Source organism: Mobula hypostoma, chromosome X1 (genome assembly GCF_963921235.1).
Source record: "Mobula hypostoma chromosome X1, sMobHyp1.1, whole genome shotgun sequence".
Classification (NCBI taxonomy): domain Eukaryota; kingdom Metazoa; phylum Chordata; class Chondrichthyes; order Myliobatiformes; family Myliobatidae; genus Mobula; species Mobula hypostoma.
The window spans coordinates 14,121,981-14,142,849 of NC_086128.1; the positions used below are offsets into that span (position 1 = coordinate 14,121,981).

Genomic DNA, 20,869 nt, shown 5'->3' on the forward strand with positions numbered 1-20,869 from the left:
GGAGATGTCATTTCTTCCTTCTCTTAAGTACTTTTTTTAAACAACGTTGTATTTTGCGATGCAATACCTTGGTTTTTATGTAAAGTCCGAAATTACGTTTTCGTCAAATCGGCTCTGGGTTACCACATATATCCCTCAATTATACTATGCCCCAATGTGAAGTCACCCGAGGCGAACCATACAAAACAACATACAAAACAGGAACCAGATTTCCTTTAACTTCAGAATTATTCTGCGTTACATACCACGGTATGATTGAAGCCCAAGACATGTAGCTAGAAATGATTTTGTAGGCGTGATACGACATCAAGAGTTTCGAGTCGGAATTTCCTTTTCCCTTGTTTGTCTAACTACAGACACACCCAACAACCTCCTACCTTTAATCTAGTTTGGACTCCACCTAATCATCTAAATTCACAGAATAGAAATTCAATTCAGTTAATCGTGCTTCCTAAAGGAAACAGCACTTTGTATTTAGTACATTTTTAACACAACAAGGAGCTTTGAGTTTGAACAGCAATCAGTTAAGGCAAATGATGTGCTGGCCTTCGTTGCTGTAGGTTGTGAATACAGGAGCAAAATGTATTACGCAATTATACAGAGCCGCGGTATAACCACACCTGGAGAATTGGACACCAAGCAGGCTTACTCAAGAAAATATATACTCTAAAGTGGAGCAAATTTCACCAGACAAATTCCTGGAAAGTTGGGACTGATTCACGAGAAGGGATGGGTTGACCAGGCATTGGAGTTTAGAGGAGATCTAATTGAAATTCACTGTATTCCGAATGGCCCAACAAAATGGATGTAGGGAGGACGTTTCCCCTTGGGGTCGGATGCTTAGAAGAAGGGACTACAGTCTCAGGATACGGGGCAAGTGGTTTAGGACTGAGATGAGGAGAAACTCAGAGGGTGGTGAACTTGTGAAATTCATTACCAGAGGGCTGTGTTAGCCACATGGCTAAAAAGATGGAATTAGTGACCAACAAAATTTGTGACAAGTGTGCAATGTTTAGTTGGAGGATGTTGGACAAGCAGTCTGGGGTGTGATGATGGCAGTATTAAGCTGTGAAAGCCAATCATGTGACATGTATCTGTTTATCCCAGTGTGACGTTCTCATTAATGATCTTTTGCATGTATTGACTCTTGCTGGGAAGACTAGATTCTTCACCATTCTGGAGGAATTGGGACAAAGCCAAAAACTTTCTGTTGGACTTTATCCCAACATCCATACTTGGATGGCATTTAGGAGCTTGAGCTAGGGCTGCCTGAGTTTATCCTTCTCCAGCTTGGAAGGCTAGAAGTCGATTGTAACATCCTTGCCCTGCCCTTAATGTAAATTAACAGCACAAAACCATTTGACTAATTACATGTGTTCTCTTCCAAGAACAATCATAAATTAATCATATTTCTCACCATTGTTTTGTATCCAATTTTAGTCAATGTATCTCAACCACTTCCTGTAATAAATTGTTCAATGTTGAACGGAGACGTTTGCCATTCCTCTCCCTAAGTTCAGTAGCAAACTTAAATTGACAACCGTCTCCACTGACTCTGCAACTAGAGGAAGTGGTTCTTCCTGATTTAGTCAAATCTGCTAAGATTTTTAAAAATATTCTTTTTATCTTTTTATTACAAACAAAAAAAAGCACATCTACAAAAACCATGACCTTAACAATCTAATTAAATATTGAGCAGCAAAAGGGAGAAAAATATAAAGGCAAAAGTAAACATAGCAGAGGTGCACTGCACCAAAAAACCTCAGTCCTCACCCCGTGAGAAAATCCAATACAGGGCCCCATATCCTTTCAAAGATGTTCCCTCTGTCCTCATTACATAGTCTCAGTCTCTCCAAATGTAAAGTATTTGCCAGTTCTCTCAGCCACAGATCGTACGTAGGCACAGAGTCCATTTTCCACATTTGCAGGATTAACTTCTTAGCAATCACCATGCCAAACAATACAGCCTTTTTTTTCTCATACTTATTGGCTGAAGATAGGGAGCTTGTTGCTGCAAGGATGGCTATAAGCGGGTCTGGTTCCTACTGCTTCCCAAAAGCTTAGAGAAACAGTGAAAAATACTTTTCCAGTATGTATAAAGCTTACAACATGACCAGAATGAATGTGACAAGTTACTGTTCACAGATTTACATCTATTACAATCTGGTGAAACATCAGGGTAGAAGCTGTGCAACTTTTCTTTGGAATAGTGAAGTCTATGTATTGTTTTAAACTGTATAAGTCTGTGTCTGACATTGACCGAACAATCATGTATACTCTTTAAACACTCATTCCAGACCTCCTCTGTCAGTCTATACCCAATTCATCCACGCATGCCTGTTTAAGACCTGCAGTATTCACCCGAGCTCCGTTATGTAGGATCTGATAAAAATAGGATACCGCACTACGAGTAACAGGATCAAATTTATTTATTGCCTCCAGGGACTCATGTTTGTCTAAAACTTCAAAGTTAAGTATATATTTTCTAACATAATCTAGAATTTGTAAATATCTAAAAAAAACTAGATGCAAGGATATTGTAAACTGCTTGTAACTGCGCAAATGAGGCAAAGTTTCCTTTAATATATAGGTTACCTACACTACAGATGCCTCTCTGTTTCCAGGTTAAAAAAAACAGTATCATTCAGGCCAGGCAAAAAGGAATGATTGTCACAAGTCAGAGTGTTAATACAAGTTTTTGGGGCCTTAATGTGTAGTTGAATCTGCTTCCAAATTCTTATGGTGCTGCCAACCACGAAGCTGTTACTAAAATGTGACTTATTAACTGCAGTGGGGCTATTAAGGAGAGCTGGTAAGGAAGTCTTCTTACAAAGCACTCGCTCTACGAGTAACCATGCTGGGCACGAGTCTGAGGTAGAGGGTGGGCCTTTTTTCCACCATGTAAGAATGGATAGGTGGGCAGCCCAGTAATACATTTTAACGTCTGGTAGGGCAAAACCACCTGCTTCCTTGTGCTTTGATAAGTGTTTTTTAGTAATTCTAATAGCTTTATAATTCCAAATGAAGGGTATAATAATTGAATCCAATTGCTTAAAATATGAGAGAGGAATAAAACATGGAATTGACTGGAAAAGATGAAGAAATTGTGGCAGTACAATCATCTTGATTGCATTAACCCTCCCCACCAAAAAAATTGGAAGGGTTTTCCAAAAGTCAGTATTGCATTTAACCTGCTCAACCTTGTTTCGCCAATTCACTTGCAAAAGGTCATCTGGGTTTTTTGTAATAGTCACACCAAGATAGGAAAAATTATCCCAAGTTATTTTAAAGGGAATGGACTGTAAATACGCCGTATTAACCACTGCAGTGACTGGCAATTAGTTCACTCTTATCCCAATTAATAGAGAAACCTGAGAAACTGCCAAAATTATTAACTAGAGTCAGAAGGGCGGGTATTGATGTTTGTGGGCTGGAGATAAAAGGATATCGTCAGCGTATAACGAAAGATGATGTTTATGTCCATGCATATCAATGGGAGATATCAAAGGGTCCTGTCTAACAGCCAGTGGCTCAATGATAACTACAAACAAAAACAGAGAAAGGGCCTTGATGAGTCCCACAATGAATTGCAAAAGGGGTGGAAATATTCTGATTAGTGATATAGAAGCAGATGGATGTGAATAAATTATCTCAATCCATTTAATGAAAGATGGTCCAAATCCAAATTTCTTAAGTGCAAACGTCATATATGGCCATTCCACTTGGAAATCTGCTAAGATTTTAAAGAACAACTTTGTATGAAATACAAGCGATTCTGCAGATGCTGGAAATCCAGAGCAACATGCACAAAGTGCTGGAGGAACTCAGCAGGTCAAGCTGAGTCTATGGAAATGAATAAACAGTTGACATTTCAGACCAAGACCCTTCAGGACTTGAAAAGAAGGGGGTCAAACCCAGAATAAGAAGGTGGAAGGAGGGGAAGGATGTACAAGCCAGAACAGTGATTCACAACATGGGCCAAATGACCCCTCCCCCAACCCCCAAGGGGCCACAAATTAAAAAAAACAAGAAACTGAGGGCCACAGGAGTTTCAGAATGGCCCATGGTAAGTTTGCTGTTTTAATGAAATATGACTAAAATATATAAACCAGAAGAAATATGTAATTTAATTGGAACCCTGAATGAAATGAATAGTAAAATATGCTAGATGATGCAAATAAGGCAACAAACCAGCTTAGCTTGGTGTGTGTGGGAGTGCAATGTGGTTTTAGTCAAGCTCGTCACCCACTATCAAAAGCTCGTAACCATCTTTATGCTCTGAAAAGAGGTGACCTTCAATAATCTTTAACCAAGTTGCAACCAGATATTCAAAAACTCACTAGTTTGCATCAGTCACAAGGATCTCACTAAATACCCTAAGTAGCAATATTAAGCACTTGTTCATTGCTGGTTGGAAGAATATTATATTATAAATAATCTTATTCAGAGCTTTAGAATAGCTTTATTTTTCACAGATACCTGTAACATTATATTTATCATGTAATACCTATTAGTGTTTGTGCATGGCCAAGTGGTTAAGGCATCAGTCTAGTGATCTGAAGGTCACTAGTTCGAGCCTCAGCTGAGGCAGCATGTTGTGTCCTTGAGCAAGGCACTTAACCACACATTGCTCTGCGATGACACTGGTGCCAAGCTGTATCGGCCCTAGTGCCCTTCCCTTGGACAACATCGGTGGCGTGGAGAGGGGGGACTTGCAGCATGGGCAACTGCCAGTCTTCCATACAACCTTGCCCAGGCCTGCGCCCTGGAAAAACTTTCCAAGGCGCAAATCCATGGTCTCACGAGACTAATGGATGCCTTTTTTTAAAACAACCTATAACCTGTTAAATATTGACTATATATAAGAATAATTAGAACAGTTGACCAAACAAAAAACTTCAGCAACTAACAGAGACTGTGGAGGGTGGGGTCCACAGAGGTAAATGAAAGTCACACGTGGGCCACAAGTAGAATGTGGTTCAGAACCACTGAGCTAGAAGGTGAAGCCAGGTGAGTGAAGGAGAGGGGATGAAGTGAGAAGCTGGATGGTGATAGGTGGGGAAGGTAAAGGGCTGGAGAAGAAGGAATCTGACAGGAGAGGAGAGTCCACCATGTGAGAAAGGGAAGGAGAAGGGGGCACCGGAGGAGGTGATGGGCAAGTGAGGAGGAAGATGTAAGAGGCCAGAGGAAATTGGAGAAATCAATGCTTATGCCATCAGGTTGGAGGCTACCCAGACAAAATATAGGGTGCTGCTCCTTCAACCTGAGAGTGGCCCCGTCAGAATGGGGATGGAATTAAAATGGTTGGCCACTGAGAAGTCCTACTTTTTGCAGATGGATCGAAGGTGCTCGGCAAAGGAATCCCCCAGTATATGTTGGGTCTCACTAATGTAGAGGAGGCTACATCAGGAGCACCAGATGCAGTAGACGAACCCAGCAGATTCACAGGTGAAGTCTTGCCTCACCTGGAAGGACTGTTTGGAGCTCTGAATGGAGGTGATGAAGGAGATAAGTGCAAAGGGGAGACTAGTGAGGAGGGATGAATGGTCAAGGGAATCACGGGGAGCAATCCCTGTGTAAAGTAGGGAGTTGTGAGGGGGGCAGGAAAAGATATGTTTGGTGGAAGGATCTCATTGAAGATGGTGGAAGCTATGGAGAATGATGTGTTGGATTTGGAGACTCATGGGGTGATAGGTGAGGGAGGGAGGACAAGAGGAACTCTATCCCTGTTAAGGTGCCTGGAAGATGAGGTGAGCACAGATGTCCAGGAGATGTGGGTGAGGGCAACATCAATTGTGGAGGAAGGGAAACCCCATTCTCCATCAAAGGAGGATATTGTCAACTAACTGATGTAGGGGCCTCAAAAGGCATTACTTCTAGGTGACTTGACTCATGAGTGTTTGGATGCCATTTCTTGAAGTCTCTGTATTTTGAGCTCAATTTTTCCCGGTATCAGTGGAGGCAAAACCCTAGAATCAGTTTTTTTTTAAAAATGATTCATTATTCTTATAGTGGACTATAAGGTTATCTGGTTGCTTGTGCTTATGTAGGGTGAAATGGCCTTCGTGGTTTTTGAATTCCTTACGTTACATTTTGTACTTGGGTTTATTCCCTTGTTATTCATTTATAATCCCCTCACTGGACTTGTTTGCAAACTTGCCTTGATAGCCAACTGGGCTAACAATAACGTAACTCAGTGGTGAAAATCCACCTTTCACAAACAATACACATCTAGGGTTAGTATAGTTGGGGTTCAACCAAACGGGAATGTCGTGAACAAAAGAAAATCTGCAGATGCCGGAAATCCAAGCAACACACACAAAATGCTGCAGGAACTCAGCAGGCCAGGCAGCATCTATGGGAGAAGAGTACAGGCAATGTTTTGGGCCAAGACCCTTCAGCAGGACTGAAGGGTCTCAGCCCTAAATGTCGACTGTACTCTTTTCCTAGGAATGTTATGATGTTCTGATTAAAGAAACTTTGATTTGAGTGAATGCTGTGTAAATACTGCCTGTACACAATTATCTGTCGGCAAGAAATAACAGATTGTACACCGCATAAAATTATAAAGAAAGTAGATTTACCAATTTCAGCTTTATCAGTTAATAGGGAAAAGAAAAGGGCCTATTAGAGTTGAACCAGTCCAATGTGCAGATAACTGTTGGATCTCATGCTGGAGTATTCAGGGGGTGTATCTCTTACTCACGTGCTGGACCCACCATCTGCATGAAAGCACCCACCACATTTTTAAACTGCCCTCGAAGACCATCTCGAACGAACTGGCACTATCAGGAGTAATGGCCTTTCCTCCTTGGAGCCATTCATCTGCACAAAGCACTTCATGCAACAGGGACTCTCCTTCCAATGGTATTCTGCAGCATCTTCCCTTCTGTCCCAATCCACAGCTTCCACCAAAAGACCCCAAGCCAGACTACTGTCCTTCAGAAACCTCTTCCCCACAGCTCTCTGGAACCTTCTCTCACATCCTACAATCCTGATTGGGTGACACACATTCCTCAGCTGGACAACGTGAGTCCTCATCTTAGTCCTCTTTCCAGCATGGCACACTGCTTTTGCAGAAAACTGCTGATATAAACTACCTCACAGTGTAGCAGTGGGAATCTTAACCGGGATATTACACATTGAAAGTTGTTAATCTTTAAACCAAGTACACATCAGCCACCATTTGCTGAAATCAGATCCCATGTTCACCCTTAAGCAATGCTACACATTATTCACAGTGCAGGGACGTGTGCTGGGTAACAGAGAGGCAGCCCTACCCCCAATAATCATTAAGAATGTGTGCATATATTCAGGTCCCTTTCCAAAATCAGTTACATGTGCATACATCATGGACACTGGAATTTGAGAGTGTATTTTCATGTATTGTGGCTGTAGAACAATTGTTAAGGAGCAGGGGCAGGAGCATTAAATTTAGAAGAATTTTAGAAAATAAAACTCATACCTGATGAGAAGTGATAGACTCCAGAGGTTCAAATGTGACAGGAAAGTAGAGAAATTGGTGGCTTATTGGCAGCTATGTAAACACAGATGTGGCTTAGAGCTACTGTATTGGATTTTCCTCACTTCACATGACCTATTATGGCTCTATTCCTGCTATGCTTTGGTAGTATTAATTGCTGGAACTGGGTTCCTGACACTTCCCCAGGAGCTGTCATTTGCTGTATCAGTGGGTTATCTCTTTTTCTCCCCTCCCAGCCTTTTTTAAAAAAAGAAATCCATACCAAGTGAGAAAATTGTGGAGGATGTGCTTTACTTACATAAGAAGGGGTGACTAAAGTGGAGTGGATTTTTGTTTGTCATTAAAAGCTGCTTGGAGGCGCCAAAGGATAATTTTAACACAACCCCAGAGCTTGCAATACAGCACTTCACTGGAATGTTAAATCACTTAATATTTTGCTTCACTTGTGAACAGGCATGTCAGCAAAATCTCAGACAAACTACTATAGATGCATAATAGACAGTATCCAAACAAGTTGCATCACAGCCTAGTATGGAAACACCAATGCACAGGAATGGAAAAGTCTATAGAAAGTGGTGGATACAGCCCAGTCCGTCATTGAGTATATTTACATGGAGCACTGATGCAGGAAAGCAGCATCCATCTTAAAAGACCCCCACCATCCAGGTCATGCTCTCTTCTCATGACTACTATTGGGTAGGAAGTACAGAAGCCTTTGCAGCAAATGCAATGTTAGCATTCATTTCAAGAGGACTAGAATATAAAAGCAAGGATGTAATCCTGAGACTTTATAAGGGACTGGTGAGGCCTCACTTAGAGTATTGTGAATAGTTTTGGGCCCCTTATCTTTTTTTTAAAAAAGGATGTGTTGATATTTGAGAGGAGATTCATGAAAATGATTCCGGGATTGAAAGGGTTATCACATGAAGAGCTTTTGATGGCTTTGGGCCTGTGCTCATTGGAATTTAGAAGAATGGGGAGGGGGGGGTAATCTCATTGAAAGCTATTGAATGTTGAAAGGTGTAGATAGAGTGGATGTGGAGAGGATGTTTCCTATAGTGGGGGAGTCTAGGACCAGAGGGCACAGCCTCAGAATAGAGGGACATCCATTTAGAACAGAGATGAGGTGGAGTTTCCTTAGCTAGAGGATAGAGAATCTGTGGAATTCATTGCCACAGGTGGCTGTGGAGGTCAGGTCATTATGTGTATTTAAGGTGGAGGTTGATAGATTAGTCAGGGTGTGAAAGGTTACAGGGTAGAAGGCAGGAGAATGGGGTTGAGAGAAACATGGATCTGCCATGATGGAATGACACAGCAGACTCAATGGACTGAATAGCCTAATTCTGCTCCTATATCTTAAAGGTCTTTGGTCCCACACCACCAAGTTCAGGAACCACCATTAGGCTCCTGATTCAGTATGGATAACTTAAATCACCACTACTCTGAAATGATTTTACAGACTACAGACTCAATTTTAAGGATTCTTTACAACTCGTGTTATTCTTTTTCTGCACATTTCACCTTCTATTGCACATTGGTTTTTGTCAATCATTGTTTATAGTTTTTCTTAAATTCTGTATTTTTCCTATAAATGTCTGCAAGAAAATGAATCTCAGAATAAGCATTTTGATGATGTATATACAGTATGTTTTGATAATTTACTTTGAACTTGGAGGTCATGTGATTTCCAAGTACTTTAAGAGATCATTATTCTTGAACTCGTGTGACCAATCACAGATTCTCCATGGAGTGAGAACATTGGTGTCATGCAAATATTTCCTTAATAGAACATAAAATAGTACAGTACAGCACAGTACAGGCCCTTTGGCCCACATGAATTGTAATTCTCTAGGAAGCAGTTACAGTAAAAATGCTGCTGCTTTGAATGCTGTTCTTAGTAGTCCTGCAAGTGGAAAGGTCCTTTAAAAGTTGGTAAGCAATCTTTTTGGGATTGGATTTTTGTGTCTGAAAAGGGGCCAGAATTGCTACTTCAAAATATGGAAAAAATCACTTTGATTAAATTATCTGTAGAATCTAAGAGCTGCTTGGCATTCCGAAGCAAATAACAATTGTGAAGGATTTTCAAGTCTGCTTCTAATGTGCTAGAGAATTTGAGGCCAGAATTAATTAGGAAATATAAGGATAGAAGGCATACAACATGAAACACTATTGTTTCTGTTGCTACTGATGACAAGAGTGGAACAATTCATGATTCCCCGGAGGCTGTGACGCCAAGTATTTGCAACATGTGGATAAGAATCTCTGCCAGTGCCTGTCTTGTTCACTTTTTAAACAATGTTTCTTGTGGCTCTTCATTTTCTCCTTATGTGGGCATGCTTTGCCTTCTCTGGTTCCAGGTCCAGATGATGTGAGTGAGATCATAATTTTGTATAAATCCACACCCAGTATAAACATTTCAAAGTCCAGCAATTCTGTTGGTACTCCTGAAATGTCACCTGTCTATTTCCTTCTAGAACTGAAAATTGTAGTTGAATGAGTGTATTGATGAATCGGACAGAGAAAGGGGGGAGGACAAACGTTGAAGAGGAAGTATTAAGGAAAGGATTGCTGAATATTGCAACATCATTGCTTGAGTATGGTAGAGTAGCAAGGTGGAGCGCGGTCTATCTTTCGAATGCTGGCTGTTACATTCCAGAGCAATGAAAATGCCACGTGACGTGTGCAGCACAAAAACCTAAATCTACCTCCTGGCAGTGGAAAACCCAGGCGTAACCCTGCCCAGTAACTTACAACAGCACACTTTCCAAATCTGTTAGGTGTGTCAGGACCAGCATGCTTGCTGTTTGGAAGCCAGCAAGCTGCAACAAGTCAACACAGCGCAGATTGCCTGTGTTAGTTCTTTAAGATTTTGGATGAATCTGCAAGGAAATTTGTAACTTCCACACAGGTGAAAGTGCGATATTTAGCAGAGATATGAAATTTGAATTCAGTTTGTAATTTACCCTTATCAAAGCATCAACCTTAACTATTTAATGTAACCAAAGAATGTATCATTTTCTTTACACTAAATTGCAAGAAAGTAAAATAAGAGGTGAGGGAATCATCATGAGTTTTGTTTGTACCAGAAGAAGCCAAGAGAGTTCACAGATGCTGTGACTTCCATTTAGGTCATTGAGGCTTCTGAGTGAATGTGGTATTGAGCAAAATCCATCAGGGAGGACTCAATTTTACATAAGATGTGGAGGGTGTTTAAAGATCAATTCCACAGAGTACAGGAAAGGTATGTTCCTGTTAGAAGGAAGGATGGAAAGATAAGAGAACCTTAGATGTCCAGAGATGTGATGAATTTAGTCAAGAAGAAAAAGGAAAAGTATGTAAAGCCTCAGAAATTAGGATCAAACAGAGCACATGAAGATTATAAAGAAGCCAGAAAAGAACTAAAGGGAATTAAGAAAGCCAGGAGAGGCCATGAAAAGTGGTTTAAGGTAAATCCCAAGACATTCTATACATGCAGCAAGAGTAAGGAGATAACTAGGGAGAGTGTGGGACCACTCAAGGATAAATGGGGGGACATTTGCTTGGATGCAGAGAATATGAGTGGGGTACTCGTATGAAAATGAGTGTTTCAGTATTTACCAAGAAAAAGGATATGGAGGACCAGGAGATCAGTGAGTGTATAAATACATTAGACGTTTAGATGTCAAGGAGAAGGAAGTGTTGGGCCTCCTAATATTAAGGTGGGCAAGTCCCCAGGGCCTGATGAGATTTACCCCAGGTTATTGAAGGAGGCAGAGACGAGATTGCTGGGCCCTTAACCAATATCTTAGTGTCCTGTCTAGCCACAGGCAAAGTCCTGGAGGACTGGCAAGTGGCTAATGTACCTCTATTTAAGGAGGGAATAAGGGAAAATCCTGGAAACTAGACCGGTGAGTCTCTTGTCAGTTATAGGAAAATTGCTGGAGAAAATTCTTTGAGATTGGAAATCCATGGCCTAATTAGGGAGAGCCAGCTTTGTGTGGGGCAGTTTGTGTCTTACCAACTTGATTGAGTTTTTGATAAGGTGACAAAGAGATTGATGAGGGTAGGACAGTGGATGTTGTCTACCTGGATTTTAATAAGGAGTTTGACAAAGTCCCTCAATGGAGGCTAATCCAGAAGATTAAGGTGCACCGGGTCTACGGCGAATTGGCTGTTTGGATTCAGAACTGGCTTGCACATGGAAGCCAGAGGATAGTGGTTGAAAGGACTTTTTTGAGCTGGAGGTCTGAACTTAGTGGTGTGCCTCGGGGATCTGTGCTGGAACCTCTGCTGTTTGTGATGTATATAAATGACCTGGATGAAAATGTAGATGGGTGGGTTAGTAAATTAGTGGATGAGGTACCAAGATTGGTGGAATTGTGGATAGCGTAGAAAACTGGCAAAGAATAGAGCACAATATAGATCAGTTGCCGATATGGGCAGAGAAATGGCAGATGGAGTTTAACCCAGATAAATGTGAGCTCTTGCACCTTGGTAGGGCCAATGCAAGGAGACAGTACACTGTTAAGGGCAAGATCCTTAAGTGTTGCTGAGCAGAGAGATCCTGGGATCCAAGTTTGTAGCTCCTTGAAAGTGGCTACACAGGTCAATAAGGTGGTTCAGAAGGCTTGTGGAATGCTTGCTTTTGTTAGTCAAGGCACTGAGTTCAAAAGTCAAGAGGTTATGTTGCAAATTTATAAAACTCTGGTTAGGCCACATCTGGAATATTGCATACAGTTCTGGTTGCCTCACTACAGAAAAGATGTTGAGGATTTGGAGAGGGTGTAGAAGAGGTTTACTAAGACGCTGCCTGGTTTAGAGGGCAATTGCTATCATGAGAGGTTAAATAAGCTTGGGTTGTTTTCTCTGGAGTGACGGAGGCTGAGGGGAGATCTGAGAGAGGTTTACAAGATTGTGAGGGGCATAGATGGAATGGACTTGAGAGTATCTGTTTCCCAGGGTAGAAGTGTCTAATACCAGAGGGCATGCATTGAAGGTGAGACGGGGTAGGTTCAAAGGGAGATGTGAGGGGTAAGTTGTTTTTTTACTCAGTGGTGGATGCCTGGAATGTGCTGCCTGGTGTGGTGTTAGAGGCAAATGCATTGAGGCATTTAAGAAACATTTAGATATGCACATGAATATGAGGAAGATGGAGGGATATGGACTTGGTGTAGGTAGGAAGGATTAGTGTTTGGGTGTTTTTGATTTGCTTTTTAGCTGGTTCAGCACAACATTGTGTACCAAAGGGCCTGTTCCTGTGCTATACTGTTCTGTGTTCTCTAGGTAGGGATTACAGTTTTGTTATTGGATGAATAAATCAAGAGTCCTGGGCCAACAATCTGGAGGCCTAAGTTTGAATCCTACCACGGCACCTGTGGAATTAAAGTTCCATTGTTAATAAGGAGAAAAGTCATCAATGGGTAATTCTGTTGACATCAGTATCAACCTTACCTGGTTCAGCCAATATGTGACTTCTCTGTGATTCTTAAATTAGATTAGATTCAACTTTATTGTCATTGTGCCGAGTACAGATACAAAGCCAATGAAATGCAGTTAGCATCTAACCGGAAATGCAAAGAATAGTGTTATTTACCAAATAACTGTGAATAAAAAGTAAGTGCTACAGCACACAAATATAAAAATACTGAGACAGTCCAATATGGGTGCAATACTGCTTAGCGCTGTGATGTGAGGTTCAGCAGGGGTCACAACCTCAGGGAAGAAGCTCTTCCTGTGCCTGCTGGTGTGGGAGCGGAAGCTCCTGTAGCGCCTACCGGATGGGAGGAGAGTAAAAAGTCCATGATTAGGGTGAGACGCATCCTTGATAATGCTTTTCGCCCTGCCCAGGCAGTGCTTATGGTAGATGTTCTCAATAGTGGGCAATTGGGTGCCGATAATCCACTGGGCAGTTTTCACCACTCGCTGGAGTGCTTTGCGGTCTTATACGGGCCAATTGCCATACCACACTGAGATGCATTTGGTGAGTACGCTCTCAATGGTACAGCGGTAAAAGTCCGTCAGTATCCTGGGACAGAGGTGAGCTTTCCTGATGCTCCGCAGGAAATAAAGGCACTATTGCGCCTTTTTGATCAGGATGGAGGAGTTCAGGGATCAGGTGAGATCCACAGAAATGTGGACACCAAGGAATTTGAAGCTTGATACATGCTCCACTACAGTTCCGTTGATGTAGATGGGAACGTGAGTGTGGCTCCTAGCATGCCTGAAGTCCACAATGACCTCCTTGGTCTTCTGGGTGTTAAGGGCCAGGTTGTTGTCGGCACACCATGCGGCCAGGTGCTGGACCTCGTCCCTGTAGGCGGCCTCGTCATCCCCTCTGATCAGGCCAACCACCGTGGTGTCGTCTGCGAACTTGATTATGGAGTTAGAACCATGTACAGGAACGCAGTCATAGGTGAAAAGGGAGTACAGAAGAGGGCTCAGCACACAGCCTTGAGGCACGCCGGTGTTCAGGGTGAGAGTAGAGGAGGAGAGGTTGTCTAACTTAACTGATTGGGGTCTGTTAGTCAGAAACTCCAAGGTCCAATTGCAGAGGGATGAGCTGATACCAAGCTGGCGAAGTTTGGTGATCAGCTTGGAGGGGATCACAGTATTGAATGCTGAACTAAAAGTCAATGAACAGCATTCTGACGTAAGGGTTGGGGCTGTCCAGGTGGGTCAGGGCAGAGTGAAGTGCCGTGGAGATGGCGTCCTCTGTTTACCTGTTGGTGCGATAGGCAAATTGATGGGGGTCCAGGGTAGTGGGCAGACAGAATTTCAGATGTGATAGAACCAGTCTCTTAAGGCACTTTGCAATGATGGGGGTGAGTGCAACTGGGCGGAAGTCATTCAGACCCGTGGCAGTGGAATGCTTCGGCACTGGCACAATGGTGGCGATCTTGAAGCTCCTGGGGACCACTGCCTGGGCCAGGGACAGATTAAAAATGTCCGTGAAGACCCCGGCCAACTGCCCTGCACAGACTCTGAGCACACGGCCAGGTATTCCATCTGGACCAGCTGCCTTCCGTACATTCACCCTGCTCAGAGTGGCGTAAACATCGGAGGTGGAAAGTGAGAGAGGCGGTTCACCAGGTGGGAGATCCGTTTTGAGGGTGACTTCCTTGTTCTCTCGGTCAAAGCGAGCGTAGAAGTAATTGAGCTCATCAGGGAGGGAAGCAGAGCTGGAAGGGGGCACAGTACTAGGTGGTTTGAAGTCTGTAATGACCTGTATGCCACGCCACATGTGCTGGGGGTCTGAGGAGTTGAAATGCTCCTTGATTCTCTGTTTGTATATGTGTTTATCCTGAGAGATTCCCCTCCTCAGGTTGGCCCTGGCTGAGCTGTAAGCCTCCCGGTCTCCAGACCTGAAGGCTGAATCTCTGGCTTTGAGCAGGAGGCGAACTTCTCTGTTCATCCATGGTTTCTGATTGGGGAAAACTTTTATTTGTTTTTGTGATGTCACTCTGTCTACACACTTGTTGATGTGCTCAAGGACAGAGTTGGTATATAAATCAATGTTAGTCTGAGAGTCTGTGTGGCATGGGCAGCAAACGTGCTCCAGTCTGTGTGCTGGAATTGGTGCTGAAGAGCAGAGTCAGCACCCTCCAGCCAGATGTTAATCGTCTTCATTGTCGGTTTCACACTTGGGTATACTTAAACACGAATGTGAAATGGAGAAGGGATACAATTAGACAGGCCATCTGACATGATTCTCCATGCTGAATTGAGACATGGTGAAATACTCCCAACTCAAGAAAATCTTGCACGATCCTCTTTCAGCATCTGGGCACTGGTGAGGAAATTGGAAGGTGTCCCACCAACCCAGCAGACTGACAGGATCGCCCTTGCAAAATTGTAACTTAAAGGCAATAAAGCAGGCTCCTCTTTGACAATCCCTGAACATGTGCTGACCCACCCAATGAGACAGCACTGTACGTGCATACTGGATGCACCGACCCTGGAAGTCCGATGTAGTCTCGTGGCATCAGGTCAAACACAGGCAAGCAAACCTCAAAGTTCAAAGTCAATTTTATTATCAATGTACATGTGTCACCACATATAACACGAGATTCTTTCGCCTGTGGGCATACTCAGCAAATCTATAGACTAGTAACTATAACAGGATCAATGAAAGATCAACCAGAGTGCAGAAGACAACAACTGTGCAAATGCAAATATAAATAAATAGCAATAAATAACAAGAACATGAAATAACAAAATAGTCCTCAAAGTGAGATCATTGGTTGTGGGAACATCTCAATGAATGGGTAAGTGAATATAGTTAACCCCTTTGTTCAAGAGCCTGATGGTTGTGCTCTTCTTGAACCTGGTGTTGCGAATCCTGAACCTCTTTTACCTCTTGACTACCACATCCCTTGGCTGATGAGTTGCTGCTCCTCTTGTGTTCTACCAATTTAATCTAGCTAATCTCTGCCTAATCAGTCTACTGTTCATCATCAGCATCATGGTAGATGTCACTGGTAGCATTATCAAGCAGCACCTAATGCCAGTGAACTGCATATCTGTCCCAGTGCCACTTTGCTCTAGACCTGGTCCAAACTTGGACCAAAGAGCATAATTTCAGAGCTGAGAATGATTGCCCTTAACCTTGAGACAGGATTTGACTGAGTGTAGCATCAAGGAGCCCTGGTAAAACTGAAATCAATGGGTATAAAGGAGAAAAGATTCCAATGCTTGGAGAAATACTTTGCACAAAACTCAATTATGTTAATCCCTGGACTTAACTGCAGGAGTTCCTCGGGGCAGTGTCCTTGGACCAACCATTTTAAGCCGTTTTATCTGCGACCTTCCTTCCATCACATGATGTTCACTGGTCATAGAACAACATTCAGTCCCATTCACAGCTTCTGAGTCAGTGAAGCCCAATTCTGTGTGCAGCAAGACCAAACCAACATTTAAGGGGGATAGCTGGCAAGTAATGTTTGTGTGTGGCACAATAACGTTGCAGTGTAACACTATTACAGTTCCAGTGACCTGAGTTTAATTCTGCCAATGTCTCTTGAGTTTGTACATTTTCTCCATGACTGCATGGGTTTCCTCTGGGTGCTTGGGTTTCTTTTTTGGCAGCAGTGAAGTTCCTCCATTTGTCTGTATGGAAGGATTCTTCATTGCTGTTTCCATAAGAATTGTTTTTTGACCAGTCAGGGTCGTTGGCCCTGAGTTGAACCCCCAAACCTGGACGACTGGGGGGCCGCTCTTAGTATGGCCTCTACCCTTTTACGTTTTTGGCATGGGTGACAAAGGACCAAAGCACAAGGCCCTGACTCCAACCATTACCTACTGTCACACCCTAAATATCCTGTGGTCACCACTGATCAGAAACTCAATGGGGCCAACCACACAAATATTATGCCTGTGAGAGCAGTTCAAAGTGTGGGCATTGTGTAATGAGTGACTCCCTTCTCGACACCCCCTTTTCACAGTCTACAAGGCACAAGTCAGAGTGTGATGAAATCCTGTCCACTTGCCTTGATGAGTGCAGCTCCAAAAAGGGTAAAGATGCTCGATGCCATCCAGGACAAACCAACCCAATCCATCCACCACCTTAGACATTCATTTCTGCACCACAGGCACACAGTGGCTGTTGTGTGCACTATCTACATAATGCATTGCAATTACTCACCCAGGTAATTGTGATAGCACCTCCCAAACCGAAGACCTCTATTCCTAAGAAGTGTGGTAGGAGTGTGAGGATACCACCACCCACAGGACCTCTTCCTTCCCCAAATAGCCCTCTGTTCTAATTTGTAAAGGTCTATGATCCTTCATCATCACTGTCTAATTCCTGGAACTCCTCTCTTCCCCCCCCCCCCCATGGGCTGTTGGGCCTGTACTGTTCTATGTTCGAAGGTTTTTATTTTCATGTTTGACAAAATGCACCTTTAATTTGAGAGAGACTTTTTTTTTGTTTAATTAAGCCTCTGTGAAGCAGCTTGGAATATTTGCAAGAGCTGAATGAATGCAAATTTTTCAGCATACAACCCTTCATATATTTATGACATGCGAAGTATCTTTGTAGAATTCCACCCCATTAAGGTGTGTATTTTATGATTTGGTCCCCATGCTTAATTGTACTTGTTCATTGGGTTGTTTTGTGACTGGACAGGCCTCGAGTGTCCAGTTTTGAACCTGGCGAGTAGGACTTTTGAGGCAACAGGACATCTTTTGAAAACAGCTGGTGAGAATAAATAGTGCTGCTATTGGGTGTAAAATTTTGAGCTGAATTAAGAGGGATGGAATGCACAGCCTGGTATCGTAAATGCACTATGACAAAGTTATGAAGGTTAATTTAATCTGCTATTGACATTTTCGTTATGCTTATTATTTCTTCTGGTTTGTTCCTTTCCTTTACCGAATGTGGATGTCAGTAATGTAGCTGAAATTTATTGGCCTTAAACAATGTCTGTGTGTTGCTGGACATGCAGGATCTTAAACCTGGAAACGATGAATATTTATAGCATTATGTTTCAAAGTTAGCATGGAGTGTGATTTGAAGATGATCCTGCAGTTAGAGGTTACCAGGCACCTGCTGCTCTCCTCTTTTTCAAGGTGGAAAAGGTCATATGTTTTAGAGACAGCAGACTGCAGGTGCTGGAATCTGGAACAACAAACAATCTGCTGGAGGACACAGTAGGTCAGGCAGCATCTGTGTTGATGTTTCGTGCTGAAACCCTGCATCAGGGCTGTGACCCATTGCATTCTGCCATCAGATTATTTGTTGCTGGAGTGTTCAAGTTCAGGTTCAAATTCAAGCTTATTGCATATAGTTGGATGACAAACACTCATTGGAGTGAAAATCTGAAACGGCGTTCTTCCGGACCAAGGTGCACAACACAGTTTATGTAACTCACACATAACATGTAAAGTAATATTGCAACACATAAATTAACAAGTACTAAAATGTATTCTAGAAGATTGACATTTAGCATAAGGTGCATTTATGACACAAGTTTAAAAAAAGTAAACAGTATAACACTACTGGCACTTCATGTGTGATGAGATATGGGTGGTGGCAGGGAGTTCAGTAGTCTCATGGCCTGGGGGAAGAAGCTGCTTCCCATATTAACAGTTCTTGTCCTAATGCTACAGTACTTCCTGCCCGATGGTAGGGGATCAAAGAGATAGGATGGATCCTTGACCATGCTAAGGGCCCAGCGCATGCAGTTCTTCTGATAAATATCTGGGTGGAAGGGAGACCCTGATGATCCTCTCAGCAATGTTCATAATCCTTTGTAGGATCTTGTGGTCAGATGCCTTGTAATTCCTGTACCAGACGGTGATAAAGCTGATCAGGATGCTCGATGGTGCTCCTGTAAAAATTGGTTAGAATGGTGGGGGGGGGGTATGCTTTCTTGACTAAAGAGGTGATGTTGAGGGACCAGGTGAGATTGTTTGTTTTGTGCACTCCCAGAACCTTGGTGCTCCTAACTCACTCCACGGAGGGATCGTTAGCTGAGTGTTGATGGTGTATACTGTACCCTTCCACAGTGGTGATGGAGATGATGAAAGTGTGGAGTGCCAGTCAAGACCTGGATTGTGTCGATCTAATTCAAATTAACATACTTATCACATGTATATTGAAAGATATAGTGAAATCCATCATTTGTGTTAGCAACCAACGAAATCTAAGGATGCGCTGGAGGCAGCCCGCAAGTGTTGGCACACATTCCGGTGCAAACGTAGTATGGCTACAATGTTCAGCAGAACAACACAAAATGACAACAAAACAAGCCCCTTTACTCCCTTGCACTGAAAGACAGGCCTCCAACCCCAAGACATCTTCACCTCCAGGACTCCACTCCAAGGCCCAGGGACATCAGGCCTCTGATTTATGGACTAACCGGCCCAGGGGCCTTGACGTCTGGACTCGCTAAATTCAGTCTTCTACCTTCAGACTTTGACCCTAGTGTCAGAATATCATTAGAGATGCAGATATCCAGGCAAGTGGAGTGTTCTGTCACCTACTGACTTGCACATCTTTTGAGATGAAGGAGGAAGCTGGAGCACCTGTATTAAAAATAGATCATTTGTTATTTGCACCGTACAATCTTAAATGGAGACCTGGAAGTGTTTTTCCGCTTCATTAAAGGTGGTAGGACATGTTTAAAAGTGGATTTTGTTTTAAAAATACACTATACACTTCCTGGCTTTATTTATAGGCACAGATAACGAAAACAAGGAAGTTCTACTTAAACTTTAGTATAAATTGTTGAAGAGATTCATCTGGAACATTGTGTTCAGTTCTGGGCAGAACACATTAGGAAAAACATGGGCTTGGAGAGGATGTCACTGAGATTCATTGCACTGATAACACAAATGTAGAGTTTGACTTGTGTTATAACACTGGAGAAGCTGGTATTGCTCTTCTTGGGGCAGTGATTCAGGAGCTTTTTAGTGAAGTTGGCTGAGACTATAACCCTCTGAAGTCTCTTTCGATTCTTTATTTCATCAGGAGTTTGAGGAGATTTGGTCTGTCACCAAAGATACTTGCAAATTTCTACTGAGGGTTTCAGAGTACTATGGAGAGGATTCCAACTGGCTGTATCACTGTTTTAGTTGGGGGGGAGGGTGCTACTACACAGGATTGAAGTAAGCTGAGCAAGCTGCAGAGAGTTGTGAACTTAGTCATCTCCATCATGGGTACCAACTTCTGTGGTATCCAGGACATCTTCAAGGACGATGCCTCGAAAAGGCGGCATCCATCATGCCCTATTCTTATTATTGCCATCAGGTAGGAGATACAGAAGCCTGAAGGCACACACTCAGCGATTCAGGAACAGCTTCTTCCCCTCTGCCATCAGATTTCTGAATAGACATTGAACCTATGAATACTACCTCACTGCTTTTTTATTTCTGACCTTACACCACTTATTTAGTTTAACTATTTAAGTGTGTATGTGTGTGTGTGTGCATATGTGTATATATATATATATATATATATATATATATATATATAATTACATGCTATAAATTGCATTTTTTTTTCTCTGTGTATTGCATTGTACTGCTGCTGCAAAGTTGAGAAATTTCATGACGTGCTGGTGATATTAAACCTGATTCTGATTATATTAGCACCTCCACACCAGACAGTGATGCAAACTGTCACAATGCTCTTCTCAGTACATCTGTAGAAATTTGCTAAAGTCTTTGATGCATCAAATTTCCTCAACTAAAATACTGCCATCTTCCTCTTTTTATCTGCCTCCATCTGTCATCTTCCTGCTTTCTCCCAACTCCAGCCCTTCCCCTCTCCTACCTGGCTTCATCAGTTTGCCATTCTTCACTGCCCCACCTGCTTGGTCCACCAATCACCTCTGGCCCCTGTCGCACCACTCCCTCTCTTTTCTCCAACTATCTTTTCTCTCCATTCTTGGTCTTAATAAAGAGTCT

General features: G+C 42.7%; 1 protein-coding gene and 1 long non-coding RNA gene across 2 annotated transcripts in view; one reads left to right on the forward strand and one right to left on the reverse strand.

Moving 5' to 3' along the window:
- The window catches only part of LOC134340558 (uncharacterized), a 51,897-nt gene that overhangs the window by 6,173 nt on the left and 24,855 nt on the right, over window positions 1–20,869 (forward strand). The gene's annotated exons all lie outside the window — the stretch shown is intronic.
- Window positions 16–20,869, reverse strand: part of LOC134340565 (uncharacterized) — a 45,840-nt gene continuing 24,986 nt past the window's right edge. The window contains exon 3 of the long non-coding RNA XR_010016586.1: window positions 16–19,486. This is a non-coding gene — a long non-coding RNA (uncharacterized LOC134340565). The remainder of the gene's footprint in view (window positions 19,487–20,869) is intronic.